General features: G+C 40.6%; 1 pseudogene; it reads right to left on the bottom strand.

The window, feature by feature from the left end:
• Positions 1-2,952: 2,952 nt before the first annotated feature.
• LOC128579064 (formin-2-like) overlaps positions 2,953-16,204 on the bottom strand; it is a 54,180-nt pseudogene continuing 40,928 nt past the window's right edge.

Raw genomic sequence — 16,204 nt, 5'->3', positions numbered from 1 at the left:
GAAAGAATGTGATAATGACAGTAGTAAAATCAAGAGTGGGAAATGGATTAAGAATGGAGGATGGCAATAATCCTAAAGCAGAGAGAAAGTTCAGAGTTAATTCCCAGACTAATTAACTCCTGAGCAAATCCATACTCCAACCCACCCTCCATCTTCTCTCCCTCCAAGTATTTTTAAGATTATTAAATACAGAATGAACATGTACAGAAATACAGAATGAATCATACCTGAAATCTCAGCACTTTGGGATGCTAATAACTTGAGGCCAGGAGTTCTAGACCAGCCTGGGCAATATAGTGAGACTACATCTCTAGAAAAAAATTTTAAATATCACCAGAGTGTGGTGGTGTACACCTGTTGTCCCTCCTGCTCATAAGTAAGCCCTGATCGTTTAAGACAATTCACTTTAACTCAGCCACCATGGCTCTCCTTACAGCTCTCTCTTCACAAAATCAAGGCAAATTTATTGAATGGCCATATCAAGTTCTAAGTTAAGAACTTAAAACCCAATACGTACAAACTGTAATCACTAATAATTGACTGACACAATGTGTCAGGCATTTAATTTTCAAAACAACCCCTGAGATAGACATTACATATTACACATGAAAAATGTTAATGTGGGTGAATGTTCTTAACCTCTTAAGGAGGTGGAAGAGATGGAATTAGAATCCAGTCTAGGACCAGAGCCCACTCCTAGCCCCTCGAGATACCTGTCAGGTAAACACAGAGACACGGCATTACACTGAAATGGCTTTGCTCAAGGGAATACCTTCACACAAAATTTCTAATTCACATTTGGGCATGACAGGGTAAAAAGCCAATTATAATCTCTGTAATAGGTCCTTTGAGAGAGAAAATGTAGACTTAGATGGCTAAAGAAGTTGTCTCAGAGAGAACAGCATCCTATGAAAAAGTGGAATTTAACCGAGAAGTAACAGTTGGGAGCAGAAGCAGCCATGCCCATGGAGCCCTGCAGGTAAGAGAAAGCACAGCTGGAATGCTTCAGTTTGGGAAAAGATGTCAGGGTAGTAGAAAGGGAAGTGAGTCATGAGCTTCAGAAGCAGGAAAGTGTTGAAAGGTAGGAGGAAGGCCACGGAGGTACAAAGAATTTGGACTTTATTTTGACAGAGAAACCATTCAAAGTTTTATTTAGAAAAATGATGTGATCGGATGTTTTTACATTGTGAGGTTTCTCAACCTTGGTACTGTGACTGGCATCTGGTATGGGTTAACTCCTGGGGGAGAGAGGGAGGCGTCCTGTGAATGGCATGATGCCTGGCTTTGCCCTGGGTGTGTACCCACTCAGAGTATCTCAGAGATGCAATTGTGTACCCAGTTGCACCCCTCCCCTGCACTGTGGCAACCAAAAGTACCTTCGGTCATTGCCAAGGGTACCCTGGAGGGCAATATGACCCTGAACTGAGAACCACTGGACTATACAGAGGAACCTGGACTGAAGATCAGTAACTGGCAAACCCAAGAAGGCGATGAAAAGCCCAATAAGATCATTCATCCAAGTAAGGACTGAACCTGAACCGTGACTTTCTCAATTCCCTCTCATGCAGTGTGGCTTTATTACCTAGCCCTACATAATCAGATGAGATTCAAAGTCCACCCTGTGCAAAACACTCGCTACCTTTGAAGAGTGTAAAACACAGGAGTCTCACCAGCATCCTTTCAGGTCACAGACATTACAGACATCCTTGGCACAGCCTTCACTCACCAAGGACTTGATCATATGGTCCTGTGTCTTCTTCTTCATACCAAATCTCCCACAAACCTGTGGGAATTAAGCCCCAGCCAAAATTCTGAGATTCTCTGTACTAACAGTAAGGGCATTCCCCTCCACCACAGACTGGACTATGGACTCGAGAACCCCTCCACCTCTGAAATCTCAAACACAATATTCTTTCCTCAGGCACGATCTCTAACGAATTAATTCTCTCTATAGTCTCACCACACCTATTCATTCTACCCTGTCTTTACAAACTTCAACCTTTTGACTTGTTGACTTGCTTTTAATTTATTAGATTTATTTGCTTTTATTTTCAGCATATAACCCATGGTCTATGCCAGGAATATCAGTTCCCTTGCCCTCTAGGAATTGCCAGTGTGAAGTCACAAAGAATCACAAATTCTAGATGTCCAAAAGAGAACTATATTCTCCAAAACCTGCTTCCTCTTTAGCATCCTGACTCAGAGTATCTCAGAGATACAAATCAGAACCCCAAGGAAATCATCTACTCTCCTTCCCCACAACCATCCAAATGGCAAGCCTCATTAATTCTAAATCCTATATATTCCCCATTGCCATCTCTTTGCATCCCACTGCCTATGCTTCACTTTAGACATTTCTGATCACCCAGAAGCTAATTTCAGTTTTCTTCAACCCATTCTCCACTCTGCTACCAGAGTGATATTTTATAAATGCCAAACTGTTTATGGCTCAAAATTCTTCAGAGTGAGATATATGGCTTTGTTTCCATGTCTGCCCTCCTTTCCACCCATCGTTCTCCCAACGTACATTCCATAAATACTTATAAATTATGCTCACACGCATCTTCATGCCTTTATATGTGCTGCCTGGTACATAGACTTCTCTGCTTACGGCTGCTCCTGCAGCCAACTCCTACTTGTTCCTCAAGTCTTGCCCCATGTATTATCACCTGAGATACCAAGGAAACCTAGTAAATTCTTCCCCTTTGATCCTTCTACTGTATGTGTCTCCACATGGACTTCAAAAATGTTTATGACCTGTGGTACAGTTAACATACCCAGAGCACTTATTATTTACACATGTTGTACAAAATGCTTTGTTTGTATTCACACTTTCCCTTCAGTAATAAACTACTATATTATCCTGAATTTTACTTAAGAAAACAAACTTTGAGAAATTAAGCCATTTACCTAAAGTTTGACAGTTAGGACAGTTTGACGATAAAGCCCACTTCAGCCTTTAAGCTTCACTAATTTATCTTCATGTCTAATTTCATAAAAGCAGACTGCAAGCCAGTTGGGAATAGAGGCTTTCTTTTCATCTTTGTGTTCCTGGGAAGGTTGGAGAAGGGGGACAGGGGAGCTCACAGAAGGGAGGAGCTGAAAGAAAATTTCAAACAGTGATAAATTCCATTTATAACTATGGAAGTCATAGTCAAATACCAAGAACCCAGTCTAAATTAGTAGATGAAGTCAGAATGGCAAGAATTAGTTGAAAAGTCAAAGATACTGAGAATATGGGGAGGGGGCTCATGTTTCTTCTCCCAAAATAAAAGAATCATAAGAAGTAATGGGATACTTTTAAGCACATGATTATTTATTAAAAACACAAAATCCATTTGACCTTGACCCAGGGAAATCCTTGTTTAGGTGGCATGAGGGCTGTGATACTGGTAGCAGCAAACAAAATCAGAGCACACTGTCTACCTCTGCCATGTGGTGTTTACACAGCGTCCATATGTTTCCAAGCTCTTAATATGAACCTACAGATGAAACATTACCATGAAAAGTATACCACAAAAATATAATGTGTGTGGTAGAAGCAGGGAGATAAACAGTGCTCAGAATAGGCAGAGGCACTGAGAGTCTGATTTTATAAGGTGGGTGGGGCAGCAAGAGATAATATCTAAAGTTGATGAACAAAAGAAAAAAGTCATAAGCATAGTTTTTAAATTTCAAAGAAGAATTATTAAATTGATACTAGGAAGAGCAATATTCATTATATAGGAAGAAATGGAGAAGGATAAGGTAGGGATATAACGCAGCTAAATCCTCACCTGTGATAGCCCAGGCACCCAAGGCAAGAGCAATGTCAATAATGCAATAATGACATCAGCAAACACAAAACACTGCAGGTCAACACAGCTAATATGAACGTTTGTAAACAAAATCTCATATTTTACTGAGGACTTCTACGTTGCAATTACAAAGATGTCTGCAAGGAATAGAAATGTCAACTAAAATAATTTTAAACACTGGTCTGAAAATTATTATTTTATTATAAGACCACCTTTAAAACAACAATAACAACTGTTTGAGAGTTGATGCTGTCCACCATAACATTTAAAAAATAAATATACCGCAAAATATACACATACATAAGTATGAAAGTATATTCTCTTGGAGCTAAAAGATGTGACAAGGCTTTTACTGCTTCTCAGGAAAAGATTGCGTGGGCCTGACTGAATAGGATCTATGTACTCTTCCAGCTCTGAAAAAAAAAATAACGAACTCAAATATAAATATCTGTTTGTTCCCTTAAGTCTTCTTTCTGTCTATGGTGACAACAACTAGAGTACATTTCATTAGTTTTCTAAGAGAGACTGCAGCTGGGTTGGATCAGTGACCTATCTTCTAACACGTTCAAGATCTTTGTCTTTAGCTTCACTCACATGCTCACCAAAACATATGTCTACTGACATATACACCAAGGAGCTTTTGACTATCTGGTAAGGATGGGGATCACCGTATATTTATAAAAGCAGCAGATCAGCATCCAAAAATAATACCCGATTATACAGACACTTAAGGTAAGTTCATGAAGGATTAAACATACGACCACATCCCCCTGAAAAGTAAACTTGCTTAATTCCTGGTGATATAAATGGATAATGTGATCTGCCACAGGTATGATTAAAGAAATCCTAAAAGAGTTTGTTAATGGATAATCAACAAGTGAGTAAGATAAGTGTGATTGGCTGGAAAACAGCTGTTAATGAATATGACCCCCAAAAAGGGAACATGTTATAAATGAAAGCATGAGAGAGATAACTACACTAGGTTCCTGTAGCAAAAAAAGTATTTTCTCAGACCACAGGGAAAAAAGAAAAAAAACATGATCTACAATTTATACCACAGTCTACCAGGAAGAAATCAGTAGTATTATCCCTGTGTTTTTCCTTGCTAGCTTTGGTATAGATCTAGCTTAGAATATTAAGATATAGCACCCACCCACTCACCCCCTAAAAAAAAAGTAAAAGGCAAATATGAGGAAACTCCCAGAGAAAAGGAGGTACACTGGTAGTTTCTGGGCCCCCAGATCAGTCATAGAAATGGAAAGAGATGTTAAGATGTTGTCATTAGGCCCTTAAGGGAGCTCAACTTTTATTCTATTTTTATAAAAGTCATACCTTTTGATGGCTAAAAAAAAATTTAACACATTGACTCCAACACTAGAAATTTTTTTTTTCCCTTGGGGCTATGGTGTTTTATTAGGCTAAGAAATGTGTGAGTTATATATGCTTCATGAGGCATGGGCTCAAATCTAGCATCAATTTTATACAACTCAGATGGCAGTTAATATGTTAAATATCATGACCCTAATAGTAAAGTCAATGCCATTCCACTTATAAAAAGGCAAAAGCTAATGTTTGCCAGGTAATAAGCTAGTTACTACATATTAGTTTTCTAAGTAGTTATAATTTCATTCAAGAAAAGTATAGAATGAGTTATGTTCTTACAACATTATCCTCCTAAAATGGCCTTGTCTCTTCCATCTATGTAAACAGCGCCTAGCTTTTATGCTTTTGTTTTATATCTGTGTCTTCCTACCCTGCATAGGACGTACATTCCAAAAGAACACACTAAATCATTCACTGTGTCTCTGCAAAGCCTAATACGTTAGCTGGTGAGCAGAAGGCATGTGGTAAACATCTGTGAATAAATTAACATGATCACTCAAAGCCATCTTAGTCTTTGAAAGTTCTTGAAACTTTAATGAAGTTAAAATGTATAATAAAAGAAAATGTGAAGTCCTTTCATATTTTCTACAGCACTCTACAAAGAAAAATATTAGACCCTAAAAATGTATACAAATAACGTGGAACTAAAATCAAAAGGGTGGACTGAAATAGGCTAATCCCTCAACTGCATCAGTAAGAGCCCCAAATCAAAACCCTTTATGGCTCTAATTATACGTGTTAAGTGCCCAGAGAAGGAGGGAGAAAGCAGGGAGGTAAGAGGAGAGGGTGCTGTTAGAGTAGGGAACAAAGTGGAAAAGTGAGGGCTAGGAAGGGTGCCAGCTATGAGCTTATTCCCACAGGGGGTTCTGTCTCGAAGGGCAACCGAGTTTAAGAGAATCTGTTGATTAGAAATGTCCACAACAGCTATTTTCTGGAAATCAGCAGAGAGACTAATTATCAAAAATTTCTCTCCCCATAGAGAAGCACATTCTCTCCCATCCCTGTGATACCTCACTCCTCATAACCCTCTATATTGTTATATCGTTACCACCTGTGGGTTTTAAAGAAACTACTGGAGTTTGCATCGGATCGACACAGTTCCATTACTGAACTGCTACTTAAATGTATGGAATAACATTTCTTACGATGGTACCTTTAATAATTTCTCCTTTAGGCTCAGTGCCTGTAGCACAGTGGTTACAACACCAGCCACATATACCGAAGTTGGCAGGTTCAAACCCCGTCTGACCAGCTATAACAACAATAACAACTGCAACAAAAAATAGCTGGGCATTGTGGCAGGCACCTGTAGTCCTACCTATTTGAGAGGATGAGGCAAGAGAACCATTTGAGTCCAAGAGTTTGAGGTTGCAGTGAGCTGTGATGACACAACACCCTACCGAGGGTGCCATACTGAGGCTCTGTCTCAAAAAAAAAAAAAAAATTCTCCTTTATTTTGGTCACTTCGGCAGGAAAGAATAGGGAAGTTAGACCACAGCCAACAAATAGGAAGGAGAAAATGCCATCACATCAAGTAGATGGAAACAATTCCCCATTCTGTGGAAATTCCCTCCTACAACATTAGAAGGATTTTATTTATTAATTGTTTGCTTTTCAGTCTCCAAGCCACACCCTGCTGCACAAAATAACATGGCTGGGAAGATTTACTAGTCTCTCTAACACAGGGTTGATACTAGAAGAGAAGTATTAAAAAAATAAAAATGGTTAGCTAATTTTGTTTTTTAATAAGAGAGAGGAGAAATGCAATTACCCTAATCTTTAAGTTTATTACAATTCCACACTTACAGACTAAAAAGGCTGTTTACCTCTGGGCTTTAAGGAAGGAAAACACAGTTAATCTAGGAATATTTTTTAATCAAAAATCCAGTGCTAGACATGGCTAGTCTATACTATATTGGCTTTGTATATACTGTATTTTAATTATAATTCCAATTTGCCAAATTGATGCATCTTCTAAAATACAGCTCTATAAAACTTAAACTACCATCATCCCCAAGTCCTCTCTTCAATAATTCAGCCTCCTCATAGAGGAGACAGGAGGGAAAAAATTAAACAATCCAATTCTTCCCATAGGAGAAAAATATCTATCTAGCATCTGTGATTAGCTGCCATGTCTTTAAGAAAAATTATGGCAGGAAAAAGATTTAAATATCAGAAAGAAAGTTTCACCAGTCACAGCACAACCTGGAGGATTTTCTTTCAATTGGGAAGTATCAAGAAGATCTCAGAATATTTGATGTGATTTCTCTTAATACTGAAGAGAGACTGAGAAAGGCTGCAGGTCATAATATGTAAAGGAAAGGAAAAAACCAACAGGTACATAGAGACACTTTATCATCCACTGCCATAATAACACCTTGACATCAGCCCAGGTTCATTTTCTTTCTTTCTTTTTTTTTTTTAAATCATAGCTATGTACATTAATGCGATCATGAGGCACCATACACTGGTTTTATGGACCATTTGACATATTTTCATCACTCTGGATAACATAGCCTTCCTGGCATTTTCTTAGTTATTGTGTTAATATATTTATATTCTACATTTACTAAGTTTCACATGTACCCTTGTAAGATACACTGTAGGTGTAATCCCACCAATCACCCTCCATCCATCCTCACCCCTCCCCTCCCTCTCCCCTTTCCCTGTGTTCTTAAGTTACAACTAGGTTATAGCTTTCATATGAAAGCCATAAATTGGTTTCATAGTAGGGCTGAGTACATTGGATACTTTCCCTTCCATTCTTGAGATTTTTTTTTTTTCTTTGTAGAGACAGAGTTTCACTTTATGGCCCTCGGTAGAGTGCCGTGGCCTCACACAGTTCACAGCAACCTCCAACTCCTGGGCTTAAGCGATTCTCTTGCCTCAGCCTCCCGAGTAGCTGGGACTACAGGCACCCGCCAAAACGCCGGGCTATTTTTTGGTTGCAGTTTGGCCGGGGCTGGGTTTGAACCCACCACCCTCGGTATATGGGGCCGGCGCCCTACCGACTGAGCCACAGGCCCCGCCCTATTTTTTTTTTTTTATTAACCCATAGCTGTGTACATTAGTATGATCGTGGGGCACCATACACTTGGTTCATAGATCGTTTGACACATTTTCATCACATTAGTTAACATAGCTTTTGTAGCATTTTCTTAGTTATTTTGCTAAGACCTTTACATTCCACATTTACTAGGATTCACATATGCCCTTGTAAGTTGCACCGCAGGTGTAATCCCATTAATCCCCCTCCTTCCCCCTCCCTCCCTTCCTTTTCCCCTTTCTCCCTATTCTTATGTTATAACTGGGATATAGCTTTCATGTGAAGGTCCTACATTAGTTTCATAATAAGGGTGAGTACATTGCGTACTTTTTCTTCCATTCTTGAGACACTTTACTAAGAAGAATATGTTCCAGCTCCATCCATGTAAACATGAAAGAGGTAAAGTCTCCATCTTTTTTAAGGCTGCATAGTATTCCATGGTGTACATATACCACAATTTATTGATCCATTCGTGGATCGATGGGCACTTGGGCTTTTTCCATGACTTAGCAATTATGAATAGGGCTGCAATAAATATTCTGATACAAATATCTTTGTTATGGTGTGATTTTTGGTCTTCTGGGTATATGCCCTGAAGGGGGATTACAGGATTGAATGGCAGATCTATTTTTAGATCTCTAAGTGTTCTCCATATCTCTTTCCAAAAGGAATGTATTAATTTGCGTTCCCACCAGCAGTGCAAAAGTGTTCCCTTTTCTCCACATCCACGCCAACATCTCTGGTCTTGGGATTTTGTGATATAGGCTAGTCTCACTGGAGTTAGATGATTACTCAAAGTAGTTTTGATTTGCAATTCTCTGATAATTAAAGATGTATCTCAAGGAAATAGACATTCTTGAGATACTTTACTAAGAAGAATATGTTCTAGCTCCATCCATGTACACATGAAAGAGGTAAAGTCTCCATCTTTCTTTAAGGCTGCATAATATTCCATGGTGTACATATACCACAATTTATTAATCCATTCATGGATCGATGAGCATTTGGGCTTTGTCCATGACCTAGCAATTATGAATTGGACTGCAATAAACATTCTGGTACAAATATCTTTGTTATGATGTGATTTTTGGTCTTCTGGGTATATACCTAGTAGAAGAATTATAGGATTGAATGACAGATTTATTTTTAGATCTCTAAGTGTTCTCCAAACATCTTTCCAAAAGGAATGTATTAATTTGCATTCCCACCAGCAGTGTAGAAGTGTTCCCTTTTCTCCACATCCACGCCAACATCTCTGGTCTTGGGATTTTGTGATATGGGCTAATTTTACTGGAGTTAGATGATATCTCAAAGTAGTTTTGATTTGCATTTTTCCGATGATTAAGGATGATGAGCATTTTTATTGTCTTTCAAAACTCTATTATCTGACTCCTTGAATGACAGCATGTAGAGTAAAGAAGGCTTACCAGGGAAGAGAGTGCAGTTGGCACCAATTAAGAGAAGAACCCATTACTCCCAAATACTCATAAATCCTGAGCTCTGTACAAGTGAATCAACCAGATCTTTAATGTTCTCAACAGAAATTCATATGTGAATTCTTACATATGAGGTATCTAGATTTTATGTTTGTTTACTTATTTATTTATTTATTCATTTATTTATTTTTCGAGACAGAGTCTCACTGAGTGGCCCTTGGTAGAGTGCCGTGGCATCACAGCTCACAGCAACCTCAAACTCTTGGGCTTAAATGATATTCTTGCCTCAGCCTCCCATGTAGCTGGGACTGCAGGCACCCGCCATAATGCCCAGCTATTTTTGTTGTTGTTGTTACAGTTGTTTAGCTGGCCTGGGCTGGGTTTGAACCCACCACCCTCAATGTATGTGGCTGGCACCATAAACTCTGTGCCATGGTGCCAAGTCGGTATCTTAGTTTTAGATGCCTGCTTATCACAACCAAGGTCACACATGTACCACATACCTGAGAATGATTAGCAATGCTCTGGTTTGAAAATGATAATCCACTAGTGCCGATATTCATTATGAAATATGAATATGCCTTTTGAATTACTGAAGCACAACATTAACTCTCTTGGTGAATGGGTGGGAGGGAGAAAGCAGACGATGCTGCTACACATCAACATACAGCACACACATGAGTTAGGAATGCACCAAAGTAGCATTTGAGGGCCCCTGGAAACCTGGGGCTGCATGGAGCCACTTCTGAAGGAAAGTCATAAATACGGACTTAGAGCCACTTTAAAGTCACCAATGATTAAAGCGGACTAGATTATCTAGCCTATTGTTAAGAAAAGAGGTTTGGCAAGTATACTTAACACTCCAGTCCAAAAAAACAAAAACAAAAAAAAGTATAGAAACAGACGCCTGAGCTACCGAGTGGCTGGGAGGAGGACGGCTCACATTCATGTCACTTGGAAATCACAGTGTGATTGGCAGATGTCCGTCACAGCTGCTGTGTGGGAGAAATCTGCCTCACAGACAGAAGAAAACATCCCTACTTACACCAAATGGAGCTGAACTTGACTGGGCATTCTGATTACACAGTTCCCTGAAGCAGTAACTAAAAGGAAGAAGAAGGCCCATGGCAATGATCTGAGAGCAAAACTTCTCTGCTTCTTCTGGAGGCCCATAAATACTCTCCAACAGAGTTCGCCCTAAGGACGAAACTCAGTCATTAGAGGGAGTTTTGGCAGGTCCCCGGCTCCGGCTCTCCCAGAGGAAGAAGGCCTGGTAAACACTGCCGGGGAGCAACACCGTTTCCATGGTGACTGACTGCAACAGCAAGCCTGGAAACCTTGCAGAAGACGCTGCAGTCTGTGACCAGAGATGTCACAGAGGGAAGGGAGATCTGGTTTGCTCTCCTGTCTGCCAAAGCCCCCTGCCTCAAAAGAAAATGGGCCACATTAGGGGCTGTAATCTTCCAACAAAGAAACCCCCCAACCCTTTTGGATAGTTTGGGTGGGAGGGAGGTATTTGTTTGTTTGTTTGTGTTTTTTGAGATGGGAGGTCTTGCTATGTTGCCCAGGCTGGCCTTGAATTCCTGGGCGCAAGTGATCCTCCTGCCTCAGCCCCAGGAGCAGCTGGAACTACTGGCATTTGCCACGGTACCCAGCTCCCTTTTGGATTTAATTGGTAAAACCACTATTTTGGTTAAATACAGGGTTTCTGGATTTAACTTGGGATCCAAAAGGTTAAACCTTTCTGGATTTAATTGCAGATGATTTTCTAAGGAAGCATTTAGTTACCCACCATGCAACCATTCTGGCTCAGAAATTTCAGGGACTAACATTCACAATCTCAGGTCTGGACCTTGGGAGGGGACAGAGAATGAGGAATTGGGGTGACCGGCAAAGGCACTAACCCGTGAGAGGTGAGGAGGGCGGTCCAGCAAAAACAGTCGCCTGAAAAGAGAAGTGACAGAAAAACTAAAATTTTTCCTGTATGTTCTTTGGAAATATAACTCTAGGTCCAAATGTAAGTTTGCAATTATTTTCCTTAAAGAGAGGCACAATGAGAAGACAGTGGCTGAGGACCCCAGGGGACCTGGGTCCACCTAGACCAAGGGTTATCAATCTTCCCTGCACCTAAGGACTGGCGAGGGAGGACAGAATTGCTGGCAGTGGGGCCCGGGCATCAGCATTTTACTGGTCACCAGTTGGTTCTATTGTTAGCCATGGGTTCTATCCCTAATCCAGTTTTGACACCACTATGTCTCTAACCTTCAGAAATTTATGAAGTTGGTTTCCATGTTCATAAACTAAGGCAGTAGAAAAAGAAAATTTCTAGGGCTCCATCTGGGGCCACAAGTGTTCCTCACTTTTTGCCCTGTCGGTACACTTCCTTCTAATTAGATTCTAGATTCTAATCTAAAATTTAGATTAACGACACTCATCCAAAAGAGCCTTTAGTTATCTCCTTCCACACTCTTGGAATCCTTCACCGCTGCTTTGTATACTTACTTATTTTTATTAATTAATTAATTATGCAATAATTTTCTTAATGTTTCCGTTCCCCACTAAAACATAACCCCACTGATGGCTGCCATCTGTATTGCAACCCTGACTACTTGCTCATGTAAACTCCACACGTGACTTTAGGGTTTCTGCATGAATGCAATGCTGTGATAGATTCATTCCCATCGTGGTCAGAACTAGAAATGAAATACCAGTCTTATACCATCCAACGTTTTATGCAAAGGGCCCAATCATAAGTATTTTAGGCTTTGTGGGCCATATAAGGTCTCCTTTGCATCTTTTTCACTGGTTTGGTTTGGTTTTGAACAACTTTGAAAATGTATAAACCTTTCTTAGCTTAGGGCTGTGCAAAACCAGGCCAGGTCTATATTTTAGTTACAACCACTAAATTTCAAATGTATGAATGTTTCCTTCTATCAGGACACTGGTCATGCAGTGTTTATGTCTCTTTCTATTTCTGTCTGTAAAACAAAACTAATCTAAAAACTCATCTTTCATATCTGGAGTGACAAAGCAGGACAAGAAAAGCCTCTATTGTCACCAATCTTTCAAGTCTTTACAGAATATTCCTTGGTCTCCTAGGAATTGCAAGGGGGATAAGGATTTTTCTTGTATAGAAATTCAGTTTGCTGGCATCTAACTGGAACTAAATATCTAGGAAACAAGTAAGCATCCCTTAGTCCCCAAGTGAGTATTCTCATGATAGTATATCCATTGTATTCATCTTGTGGAATGACTGGGAATAGTCCTAAAACTAATTAGTTCAACCCACCACTCAGATACCATGTAGAACTGAAACTAAGGGAAACAGGATCTTGCTTGTGTATGAGTGTGACAGGGTAAATGTATAAGTGCAAATCAAGCCAAAATGCACCAGAGGGGGCTACCAAACAGTGTGCACACGAGACAGCAGTCAGCAGAACAAGTACATGACACATTTTTAAAACACCAAAATGGAAAGTTTTCTTTTTCTTTTTTTTTTTTTTTTTCAAAATGGAAAATTTTCATCCCAAGATTATAACGAGTACTAAGACATGAGAGCTGACTTTGGTGAGAATTTGCTAGGACAGTGCATAAGACAAAGAGGTGTGGTAGTTTCCCCCATGTTCTCCTGTTTTAACAGCCCAAGACTTCTACCTAGGGACCTTAAAGGATGTGGTGTATGGTAGACAACCAGCTGCACCAGTGGTACTTCTGGAAGAAACTGAAACATCATGTGTAGCAATATAAGGGGACACTTTCAGCCAGGCCCGGCAGCTCACACCTGTAATCCCAGCACTCTGGAAGGCCCTGCCAAGTGGACTGCTTGACCTCAGGAGTTTGAGACCAGCCTGAGCAAGAGCAAGACCCTGTCTCTACTAAAAATGGGAAAAAAACTAGCCAGGTGTTGTGGCACGTGGCTGTAGTCCCAGCTACTGGGGAGGCTGAGGCAAGTGGGTCACTGGAGCCCAATGGTTTGAGGTTGCTGTGAGCTATGATGCCACAGCACTCTACTGAGGGTGACAGAAAGAGGCTCTGTCTCAGAAAAATAAAAATAAAAAAAAAAAAACATTGCTCAAGCAGTAGTTTGCTGTGATCCAAAGTGACAAACGATCTATGAACCAAGTGTATGGTGCCCCACGATCATACTAATGTACACAGCTATGGTTTAATAAAAAAAAAAAGTGTCTGGACACTAATGACAACCCTTTGAGCACCTCTTATAATTGCAGAAATCAAACGTGACATGTATTCATCATTTTTTGCCAGAATATATTGAGCATAACAATTTTAACACAGTTTTCTCCCTTCTTAGAATGTGTACCCTCTGCAGTTCACCTCCTGACTCTCAGTCCCACAGTCTCCCTCTATGCCTACTGTCATTCCTGTGGCCCTGACACCCCCACAGAGAGCAAACCAACACCCAGGAGATGCCTCGTCCCAGACCCTGAGCCCTTGCCTCTAGCCAGCATTTCCTCCATCCCAAAAGAGCTACCTATGCCACATCCTCCAGCTGGTCACTATCAGGAGCTGTACCTCCTCCAGAAGATGGATTTCAAAGCTTACTTCAAATGCTCCACAGGCTTTCTGTCATCCTCAGTGTAAAATCAGAAATCTCACCATGACTCAGGAGCCCCCACTTCTCACTCACAACCACGGTCCCTCATTCCACACTTGCTCTCGCCCACGGGCCCCTCCTCCTCAAACACACTGAGCTCACTCTTACCTCACAGCATGTCACACTAGAACATTCTTCCCCAGACAGCTCCATGGCTCCCTGGGTCCTCCATCTCATGCAGGCCTCTGCTCAACTGTCACTTCCACTGAGAGAAGTACCTGATCAACTGTCCTTTCTAAAAAACCATCCCTGGTCTCTCACTCCCATTATCAGCCTTACTCTTCAGTAAGCTTTAGCCCTTGAATTAATGGAGCCTATGGTCTATCTCCTACTCCTGGAATGTAAACTCCAATCCTGTAGACCCTAATGTTTACCATCTTTTACCCAGGACCTTCAGGAGTACCAGGCAAAGGGTAGATGATCTACTATTTTGTTGATCATCAGTGAATCAATCTATGTACAAATGCCTGAATGGAAACTCTAATTCTGGACCACCACCTTCTATCCTTTAAGCCCTCACTCTGGAAACCGTTCAAAAGCTCCATCCACCACACTGACCTTGAATCAGTCATCCTTACCCGCTGTTGCATGATCCATCACCCTTGTCATTTCCTTCCTTACCAGCCTAATTTCCATGTTCTATTACTATAATTAAACACTTCAAACATTTCAATTCCCTAATCCCTCTCCCCTCCAACAGCTTTGTCTGAAGAAACCACAACTTGTTTCAAACTGTCCATCCACTTTCTCTTTGCCTGCACCTGAGCAGCTGAACACTGCAAAAGACAGACACACGCGTGTCGCCTGCTTTCACTTTGCAGTCACAGCTATCCACCTCAGGGAAGCCCAGCACCCATCAGCTTCCTCATCTAAACTCCCACTCTCCAATACAAATTTGATACAATATCCTCACAAACTGACTTGCTCTTTCCAATGAGGGCATAATCTTCTAAAATAATTTATTGAGAAAACAGAATAGACCAACTGCAAATATGCAAAACCACCTGTGCTTGGCTTCTCTGCCATTTTCCTCACAGTGGAAACTGGCCCTGTTACAAACAAGAACAGGTTTTCCCCTGTGTTTTGAATCAAATTTTTTGTTGCATGCTCAAGATCTCACTTCCTTAGCTATCCCTGAAATGTAACACCACTCTCTTCCATGAATGTTCCTAGGATCATACAAACATACTTTAAATAAAAACCCTTCCTTGAGCCTGTAGGACTCCCCACTCCCAGCTACTGTCCTAGCATAAGGCTTCCCTTCACATCAAGATTACTAACTGGGGCTGTATACAGTGGCTCATGCCTTTAATCCCAGCAACTCAGGAGGCTGAAGCAGAAGGATTGCTTGAGGCCAAGAGTTCAATAGCAGGCTGGGTAACACAGCAAGACCCCTATATCTACAAAAAATAAGAAAAATGAGCCAGTGTGGTGGCATGAACCTGTAGCCCTAGCTACTCATGAGGATGAGGCAGGAGGATCATTGAGTAGAAGTTCCAGGTTCCAGCTAAGACCATGCCACTGTACCCCAGCCTGGGTGACAGAGAAAGACCTATCTCTAAAACAAAACAAAACAAAAACAAACAAACAAACAAAAAAACCCTACCTATGTTTGCAAAACAACAGAAACTAGTGGTCAACATGCTACTGATAACATTTAACTACTCCCAAAAGCACTTTCCTCTCATTTCCATAATATTCCCTTCTCCTATTTTCCCTAATTATCTGACCATTTTCTCTCATCATTCCTTTACTGGATTCTCTACCCAAAATGTCAGTGTACAACTGCTTTCTGGCTGATCCCATGGCTTATTCCAGTGATTTCCACCTTGTGTGCCATGAGAGGGTACTAGATATTCCACAAAATTTTTAAAGATCATTAGTTAAATTATTATGTTTCTTTGAGATAGAGTCTCTGTCATCTTTA

The sequence above is a fragment of the Nycticebus coucang genome, chromosome Y, assembly GCF_027406575.1.
Source record: "Nycticebus coucang isolate mNycCou1 chromosome Y, mNycCou1.pri, whole genome shotgun sequence".
Classification (NCBI taxonomy): Eukaryota; Metazoa; Chordata; class Mammalia; order Primates; family Lorisidae; genus Nycticebus; species Nycticebus coucang.
This window is presented reverse-complemented; position numbering and strand designations above follow the sequence as displayed.